This window comes from Rutidosis leptorrhynchoides, chromosome 2 (genome assembly GCF_046630445.1).
Source record: "Rutidosis leptorrhynchoides isolate AG116_Rl617_1_P2 chromosome 2, CSIRO_AGI_Rlap_v1, whole genome shotgun sequence".
Taxonomy (NCBI): Eukaryota; Viridiplantae; Streptophyta; class Magnoliopsida; order Asterales; family Asteraceae; genus Rutidosis; species Rutidosis leptorrhynchoides.
Window position 1 is genome coordinate 410,408,922 of NC_092334.1, and position 10,586 is coordinate 410,419,507.

The following is a 10,586-nucleotide window of genomic DNA, read 5'->3' on the forward strand; positions in this document are numbered from 1 at the left end:
CGTAGGAGAATGTTTGACGTGTTCTAAGGTCAAAGCTGAGCATCAGAAACCATCAGGTCTACTTCAATAACCTGAAATCCTGGAATGGAAATGGGAAAACATTACCATGGATTTCATCACTAAATTGCCAAGGACTGCAAGTAGTTTTGATACTATTTGGGTAATAGTTGATCGTCTCACCAAATCAACACACTTCCTGCCAATAAGAGAAGATGACAAGATGGAGAAGTTAGCACGACTGTATTTGAAGGAAGTCGTCTCCAGACATGGAATACCAATCTCTATTATCTCTGATAGGGATGGAAGATTTATTTCAAGATTCTGGCAGACATTACAGCAAGCATTAGGAACTCGTCTAGACATGAGTACTGCCTATCATCCACAAACTGATAGGCAGAGTGAATGGACGATACAAACGCTTGAAGACATGCTACGAGCATGTGTTATTGATTTCGGAAATAGTTGGGATCGACATCTACCGTTAGCAGAATTTTCCTACAGCAACAGCTACCATTCAAGCATTGAGATGGCACCGTTTGAAGCACTTTATGTTAGAAAGTGCAGGTCTCTGATTTGTTGGAGTAAAGTGGGGAATAGACAGATTACGGGTCCAGAGATAATACAAGAAACTACCGAGAAGATCATCCAAATTCAACAACGGTTGAAAACCGCCCAAAGTCGACAAAAGTGCTACGCCGACATTAAAAGAAAAGATATAGAATTTGAAATTAGAGAGATGGTCATGCTTAAGGTTGCACCTTGGAAAGGCGTTGTTCGATTTGGTAAACGAGGGAAATTAAATCCAAGGTATATAGGACCATTCAAGATTATTGATCGTGTTGGACCAGTAGCTTACCGACTTGAATTACCACAACAACTCGCGGCTGTACATAACACTTTCCACGTCTCAAATTTGAAGAAATATTTTGCTAAAGAAGATCTCACTATTCCGTTAGACGAAATCCAAATCAACGAAAAACTTCAATTCGTCGAAAAACCCATCAAAATAATGGATCGTGAGGTTAAAAGACTTAAGCAAAACAAGATACCAATTGTTAAAGTTCGATGGAATGCTCGTAGAGGACCCGAGTTCACCTGGGAATGAGAAGATCAGATGAAGAAGAAATACCCGCACTTATTTCCAGAAGATGTGTCAACACCTCCAACTGCTTAAAATTTCGGGACGAAATTTATTTAACGGGTAGGTACTGTAGTGACCCGAACTTTTCCATGTTTATATATATTAAATGAAATTGTTATTTACATGATTAAGTGTTTCCAACATGTTAAGCAATCAAATTTGTTAAGACTTGATTAATTGAAATAGGTTTCATATAGACAATTGACCACCCAAGTTGACCGGTTATTCACGAACGTTAAAACTTGTAAAAGCTATATGATGACATATATATATATGATTATATATATAGTTAACCGGGCTTTTATTTTGGGTCAAACCGGGCTTTTATTTTGGGTCAAATGTTGTAATTATATTTTGATCATACTTTGATATATATGTACATATTTGTTATAGGTTCGTGAATTAACCCGTGGCCAAGTCTTACTTCCCGACGAAGTAATAATCTGTGAAAGTGAGTTATAGTCCCATTTTTAAAATCTAATATTTTTAGGATGAGAATACATGCAACTTTATAAATGTTTTACAAAATAGACACAAGTAATGGAAACTACATTATATGGTTGAATGATCGAAGCCGAATATGCCCCTTTTTGCTTGGTAACCTAAGAATTAGTAAACCAGTCTACTAATTGACGCGAATCCTAAAGATAGATCTATTGGGCCCAACAAACCCCATCCGTTGTAGCGGATGCTTTAGTACTTCGAGTTTTTATATCATGTCCGATGGATGTCCCGGAATGATGGGGATATACTTATTTGCATCTTGTTAATGTCGGTTACCAGGTGTTCACCATATGAATGATATTTTTATCTCTATGTATGGGATGATGTTTACGAAAAATGAAAATATGAAATCTTGTGGTCTATTATTACGATTGATAAATATATAGGCTAAACCTATAACTCACCAACATTTTTGTTGACGTTTTAAGCATGTTTATTCTCAGGTAATTGTTAAGAGCTTCCGCTGTTGCATACTAAATTAAGGACAAGATTTGGAGTCTATGCTTGTATAATATTGTTTGAAAACTGCATTCGAAGACATATGTTGTTGTGTAATATTATTGTAAACCATTATGTAATGGTCGTGTGAAAATGCTATATTTTTTATTATCATTTTTAAACCTTTAACGATAAATTAAAGGTTATGCTTTGTTTTAAAATCGAATGCAGTCTTTGAAAAACGTCTCATATAGAGGTCAAAACCTCGCAACGAAATCAATTAACATGGAACATTTATAGTCAATATGAACGGGACATTTCAATTGGTATCCGAGCGTTGGTCTTAGAGAACCAGAAATTTGCATTAGTGTGTCTTATCGAGTTTGTTAGGATACATTAGTGAGTCTGGACTTCGAACGTGTTTTCTTTAAAAACGATTGCTTAACACTTTTGTTGGAAACTACAAATTGTAACATGTAAATATTATGTGATATATTAATCTCTTAACATGTTTGATATTGTGTGATAGATGTCTACCTCTAGTACAAATCCCATTGACTCACCTAATAATAAGGAAGAGTCGAATATATTTTAGGAAGATTCACAAATTCCCGAAGAGGAACCGGAAGAGGAGGAACCAGAAGAAGAGGAATCGGAAGAGGATCAACCGTAAGAAGAGGAACCGGAAGAAGAAGAGGTTTCGGAGGAAGAAATATTGCTACCTACAGTAAATAGATTAAATAAATGAAAATCCTCAACCAACGGACCAAAGTTAATAATGGTCAATGGTGTTTCCGTCGAGGAAGCAAAATATTGGGAAGATTACCAATTTTCTGATGAATCGGATCCCGATGAGGATTCCGATGATGTTATAGAAATTACCTCGACCCAATTTAATAAAGAAAAAGAAAATAATAAGGGAAAATGTGTAAAAATAGAGAGACCTGATTCCAACCCCGATGAACTTTATATGTATCGGCAACATCCGTATCTCCCAGATTGTAACAATAACCCGGGAACCTCTAAACCACCAGGTTTTTCTAAACCATTGTAGAAAATGACGGCTCGTATTAGAGGAACACCATATATCCCTAGAAAATTAGGAAAACGAACCAAGTCCGAAGAAGAAGAAACCAGTGATTCAGATTAGAGGGTTGTAATCATGTTGTGTATTATATGTATTGTAGTGTGCTTGTACTTTTATGTTCTATGTAAAAATTGCTTGTATTGTTTGTTAATTGTCTTTTACGAATCTAATCCTTGTCTATTTTACAGTATAAAAACACAAAATGGACGTTAAGGATAGACAACCAAAAATTTTAGAAGACCTACCAGGAGATATGATTGATGAAATCTTGTCTAGAGTCGGGCAGAATTCATCAGCACAATTAGTTACGGCAAAATTAGTTTGTCAAACGTTTGAAAGACATTCCAGGCATGCCTTAGTATATAAAAGGCTTTCCTTTGAAAGATGGGGTATATCACATTGGGGAGACTTTAAGTTACGCCAAGTTTTCTTTAAGGCATTTAGTGCGGGAAACCCAGATTCAATTTTACGCTACGGATTACGAACCTATTTTGACTCAACATATCCCAACATAGGACTCCGTTCTTTAGAAAGAGCTTCTAACATGCAACATAAAGAAGCATGTTATGCTTACGGGTTAATAATGTTTGCTTCTCATCAAATTGAGAAAAAGAACATTGGGTTGCAACTTTTAAATAAAACATTCCCACAAGTAACGGACTCGGTAGTTGAGGTGAGAAACAAGGTTTTTAGATTGTTACGGGGCTGTTGGCCATTACGAAACCCTCGTCCTTTTGACGAAATTACAACATGCTGCCTAGCTAACGGTCATAATGGTTATCTGCTACATAACCAAGGATGGGAAATAATATTAGTACAACCAGAATGCATGACTTGTTTCTGGACTTATGAAATACGTATCTTTATTTCTTTTGATGAACGGCCTGCGTATTCACTAGAATTGCCTTTATAGCTGCCAAGTAACAAGTTATTATGTGCTATATTTCATCCTATATGTATAATAGTGGTATTGTATGTTTGTAAAATATTGTATAATAGTTTGAACGCAAAATATTATTGTAATAAGTTTTTCATATAGAATCGTAGTAGTTGAATTGTATATAATAGCTACTAAGTATGAACTTAACGGGTAGGTACTACCCGAATTAAAACTATAAAATGCTAATATGAAGAAAAAACTTTTATAAATAAGTTCATATTATGCTACGAAATACTATTGACTACTCTTAAATTCTATATGATTAACTCAATTCTTTTGGCTATTTTTGAAGGAAATGGCACCGACGACTCGTCAGAACTTGAACATGAGTGAGGAAGACTTCCGTGTTTTCCTTGCTGCGAACATAGCCACAGTGCAGGCCGCAATGCAAAATAACAACAATAACTCTGGTTCTAGTAGTGGAACAAATTCCACAAGAAATCATGTAGGATGTTCCTACAAAGAATTCACTGCCTGCAAACCTTTGGAATTTGATGGAACCGAGGGTCCAATTGGATTGAAACGGTGGACCGAGAAGGTTGAATCGGTGTTTGCCATAAGTAAATGCACTGAAGAAGACAAAGTAAAGTATGCTATGCATACCTTCACAGGTACGGCGCTAACATGGTGGATGAAATGTCCCGTTCTTATTGATTAAAAACGTTCCATATTAATTGATTTCGTTGCGAGGTTTTGACCTCTATATGAGACATTTTTCAAAGACTGCATTCATTTTTAAACAAACCATAACCTTTATTTCATCAATAAAGGTTTAAAAAGCTTTACGTAGATTATCAAATAATGATAATCTAAAATATCCTGTTTACACACGACCATTACATAATGGTTTACAATACAAATATGTTACAAAAAAATAAGTTTCTTGAATGCAGTTTTTACACAATATCATACAAGCATGGACTCCAAATCTTGTCCTTATTTAAGTATGCAACAGCGGAAGCTCTTAATAATCACCTGAGAATAAACATGCTTAAAACGTCAACAAAAATGTTGGTGAGTTATAGGTTTAACCTATATATATCAAATCATAATAATAGACCACAAGATTTCATATTTCAATACACATCCCATACATAGAGATAAAAATCATTCATATGGTGAACACCTGGTAACCGACATTAACAAGATGCATATATATAAGAATATCCCCATCATTCCGGGACACCCTTCGGATATGATATAAATTTCGAAGTACTAAAGCATCCGGTACTTTGGATGGGGTTTGTTAAGCCCAATAGATCTATCTTTAGGATTCGCGTCAATTAGGGTGTCTGTTCCCTAATTCTTAGATTACCAGACTTAATAACAAGGGGCATATTCGATTTCGATAATTCAACCATAGAATGCAGTTTCACGTACTTGTGTCTATTTTGTAAATCATTTATAAAACCTGCATGTATTCTCATCCCAAAAATATTAGATTTTAAAAGTGGGACTATAACTCACTTTCACAGATTTTTACTTCGTCGAGAAGTAAGACTTGGCCACTGTTGATTCACGAACCTATAACAATATATACATATATATTAAAGTATGTTCAAAATATATTTACAACACTTTTAATATATTTTGATGTTTTAAGTTTATTAAGTCAGCTGTCCTCGTTAGTAACCTACAACTAGTTGTCCACAGTTAGATGTACAGAAATAAATCAATAAATATTATCTTGAATCAATCCACGACCCAGTGTATACGTATCTCAGTATTGATCACAACTCAAACTATATATATTTTGGAATCAACCTCAACCCTGTATAGCTAACTCCAACATTCACATATAGAGTGTCTATGGTTGTTCCGAAATATATATAGATGTGTCGACATGATAGGTCGAAACATTGTATACGTGTCTATGGTATCTCAAGATTACATAATATACAATACAAGTTGATTAAGTTATGGTTGGAATAGATTTGTTACCAATTTTCACGTAGCTAAAATGAGAAAAATTATCCAATCTTGTTTTACCCATAACTTCTTCATTTTAAATCCGTTTTGAATGAATCAAATTGCTATGGTTTCATATTGAACTGTATTTTATGAATCTAAACAGAAAAAGTATAGGTTTATAGTCGGAAAAATAAGTTACAAGTCGTTTTTGTAAAGGTAGTCATTTCAGTCGAAAGAACGACGTCTAGATGACCATTTTAGAAAACATACTTCCACTTTGAGTTTAACCATAATTTTTGGATATAGTTTCATGTTCATAATAAAAATCATTTTCTCAGAATAACAACTTTTAAATCAAAGTTTATCATAGTTTTTAATTAACTAACCCAAAACAGCCCGCGGTGTTACTACGACGGCGTAAATCCGGTTTTACGGTGTTTTTCGTGTTTCCAGGTTTTAAATCATTAAGTTAGCATATCATATAGATATAGAACATGTGTTTAGTTAATTTTAAAAGTCAAGTTAGAAGGATTAACTTTTGTTTGCGAACAAGTTTAGAATTAACTAAACTATGTTCTAGTGATTACGAGTTTAAACCTTCGAATAAGATAGTTTTATATATATGAATCGAATGATGTTATGAACATCATTACTACCTCAAGTTTAGTAGGTAAACCTACTGGAAGTGACAAGAAATGATCTAGCTTCAAAGGATCTTGGATGGCTTGAAAGTTCTTGAAGTAGGATCATGACACAAAAACAAGTTCAAGTAAGATTTTTGCTCGAATTAAGATAGTTTATAGTTATAGAAATTGAATCAAAGTTTGAATATGAATATTACCTTGAATAAGAAAGATAACCTACTGTATATAACAAAGGTTTCTTGATCTTAGATGATTACTTGGAATGGATTAGGAAGCTTGGAAGTAAATTAGTAAACTTGAAGGGATTTTTGAAGTATTCTTGAAGTGTTCTTCCTATGATGATTATAGCTTGATTCTTGAAGTGATTTTTGATGAAGATGATGATTAACTACTGGAAAAATACGTTCATAATAGTGTGGGTGTGTTGAGAGAGAATTAGAAAGAGATTTGGAAGTGAAATGGAGTGAATGATGAGTGTTAATTGGTGAGTGGTGAGTGGGGTTAAAAGGAGTTCTAGTTAGTTGACTAGCTCATGGTAGAAGTTAAAATTGATTAGTCATACATGACATAATCAAGAGTGGAATCCCATGCTAGTTCCTATTGGTATATACCCATAGTAAGTACGTTTTGAAGCTGTGTATAATACGGGTAAGAATACGACTAGAATTCTTGATGAAAGAAAAGAATGGGAAAGTAACTGTAACCATTTTCGTTAAGTATGAGTGTTTTGATATATGTCTTGAAGTCTTCCAAAAGTATTTTAATACATATAAATACACTACATGTATATACATTTTAACGGAGTCGTTAAGTCATCGTTAGTCGTTACATGTAAGTGTTGTTTTGAAACCTTTAAGTTAACGATCTCAATTAATGTTGTTAACCCATTGTTTATTATATCTAATGAGATGTTAAATTATTATATTATCATGATATTATGATATATTAATATATCTTAATATGATATATATACATTTAAATGTCATTACAACGATAATCGTTACATATATGTCTCGTTTCGAAATCCTTAAGTTAGTAGTCTTGTTTATATGTATATAACTCATTGTTAATATACTTATGGAGATACTTACTTATCATAATCTCATGTTAACCATATGTATATCCATATATATATCGTCAAGTCGTTTTTACAAGTTTTAACGTTCGTGAATCGCCGGTCAACTTGGGTGGTCAATTGTCTATATGAAACATATTTCAATTAATCAAGTCTTAACAAGTTTGATTACTTAACATGTTGGAAACATTTAAATCATGTAAATATCAATCTCAATTAATATATATAAACATGGAAAAGTTCGGGTCACTACAGTACCTACCCGTTAAATAAATTTCGTCCCGAAATTTTAAGCTGTTGAAGGTGTTGATGAATCTTCTGGAAATAGATGCGGGTATTTCTTCTTCATCTGATCTTCACGCTCCCAGGTGAACTCGGGTCCTCTACGAGCATTCCATCGAACCTTAACAATTGGTATCTTGTTTTGCTTAAGTCTTTTAACCTCACGATCCATTATTTCGACGGGTTCTTCGATGAATTGGAGTTTTTCATTGATTTGGATTTCATCTAACGGAATAGTGAGATCTTCTTTAGCAAAACATTTCTTCAAATTCGAGACGTGGAAAGTGTTATGTACAGCCGCGAGTTGTTGAGGTAACTCAAGTCGGTAAGCTACTGGTCCGACACGATCAATAATCTTGAATGGTCCAATATACCTTGGATTTAATTTCCCTCGCTTACCAAATCGAACAACGCCTTTCCAAGGTGCAACTTTAAGCATGACCATCTCTCCAATTTCAAATTCTATATCTTTTCTTTTAATGTCAGCGTAGCTCTTTTGTCGACTTTGGGCGGTTTTCAACCGTTGTTGAATTTGGATGATCTTCTCGGTAGTTTCTTGTATAATCTCCGGACCCGTAATCTGTCTATCCCCCACTTCACTCCAACAAATCGGAGACCTGCACTTTCTACCATAAAGTGCTTCAAACGGCGCCATCTCAATGCTCGAATGGTAGCTGTTGTTGTAGGAAAATTCTGCTAACGGTAGATGTCGATCCCAACCGTTTCCGAAATCAATAACACATGCTCGTAGCATGTCTTCAAGCGTTTGTATCGTCCTTTCGCTCTGCCCATTAGTTTGTGGATGATAGGCAGTACTCATGTCTAGACGAGTTCCTAATGCTTGCTGTAATGTCTGCCAGAATCTTGAAATAAATCTGCCATCCCTATCAGAGATAATAGAGATTGGTATTCCATGTCTGGAGACGACTTCCTTCAAATACAGTCGTGCTAACTTCTCCATCTTGTCATCTTCTCTTATTGGTAGGAAGTGTGCTGATTTGGTGAGACGATCAACTATTACCCAAATAGTATCAAAACCACTTGCAGTCCTTGGCAATTTAGTGATGAAATCCATGGTAATGTTTTCCCATTTCCATTCCGGGATTTCGGGTTGTTGAAGTAGACCTGATGGTTTCTGATGCTCAGCTTTGACCTTAGAACACGTCAAACATTCTCCTACATATTTAGCAACATCGGCTTTCATACCCGGCCACCAAAAATGTTTCTTGAGATCCTTGTACATCTTCCCCGTTCCAGGATGTATTGAGTATCTGGTTTTATGAGCTTCTCTAAGTACCATTTCTCTCATATCTCCAAATCTTGGTACCCAAATCCTTTCAGCCCTATACCGGGTTCCGTCTTCCCGAATATTAAGATGCTTCTCCGATCCTTTGGGTATTTCATCCTTTAAATTTCCCTCTTTTAAAACTCCTTGTTGCGCCTCCTTTATTTGAGTAGTAATGTTATTATGAATCATTATATTCATAGATTTTACTCGAATGGGTTCTCTGTCCTTCCTGCTCAAGGCATCGGCTACCACATTTGCCTTCCCCGGGTGGTAACGAATCTCAAAGTCGTAATCATTCAACAATTCAATCCACCTACGCTGCCTCATATTCAGTTGTTTCTGATTAAATATGTGTTGAAGACTTTTGTGGTCGGTATATATAATACTTTTGACCCCATATAAGTAGTGCCTCCAAGTCTTTAATGCAAAAACAACCGCGCCTAATTCCAAATCATGCGTCGTATAATTTTGTTCGTGAATCTTCAATTGTCTAGACGCATAAGCAATGACCTTCGTTCGTTGCATTAATACACAACCGAGACCTTGCTTTGATGCGTCACAATAAATCACAAAATCATCATTCCCTTCAGGCAATGACAATATAGGTGCCGTAGTTAGCTTTTTCTTCAATAACTGAAACGCTTTCTCTTGTTCATCATTCCATTCAAATTTCTTCCCTTTATGCGTTAATGCAGTCAAGGGTTTTGCTATTCTGGAAAAGTCTTGGATGAACCTTCTGTAGTAACCAGCTAGTCCTAAAAACTGGCGTATGTGTTTCGGAGTTTTCGGGGTTTCCCACTTTTCAACAGTTTCTATCTTTGCCGGATCCACCTTAATACCTTCTTTGTTCACTATGTGACCGAGGAATTGAACTTCTTCCAACCAAAATGCACACTTTGAAAACTTAGCGTACAATTCTTCCTTCCTCAATACTTCTAACACCTTTCTCAAATGTTCACCGTGTTCTTGGTCATTCTTTGAGTAAATAAGTATGTCATCAATGAAAACAATGACAAACTTGTCAAGGTATGGTCCACACACTCGGTTCATAAGGTCCATGAACACAGCTGGTGCATTAGTTAAACCAAACGGCATGACCATAAACTCGTAATGACCGTAACGTGTTCTGAAAGCAGTCTTTGGAATATCATCTTCTTTCACCCGCATTTGATGATACCCGGAACGTAAGTCAATCTTTGAATAAACAGACGAGCCTTGTAGTTGATCAAATAAGTCGTCGATTCTCGGTAGTGGGTAGCGGTTCTTGATGGTAAGT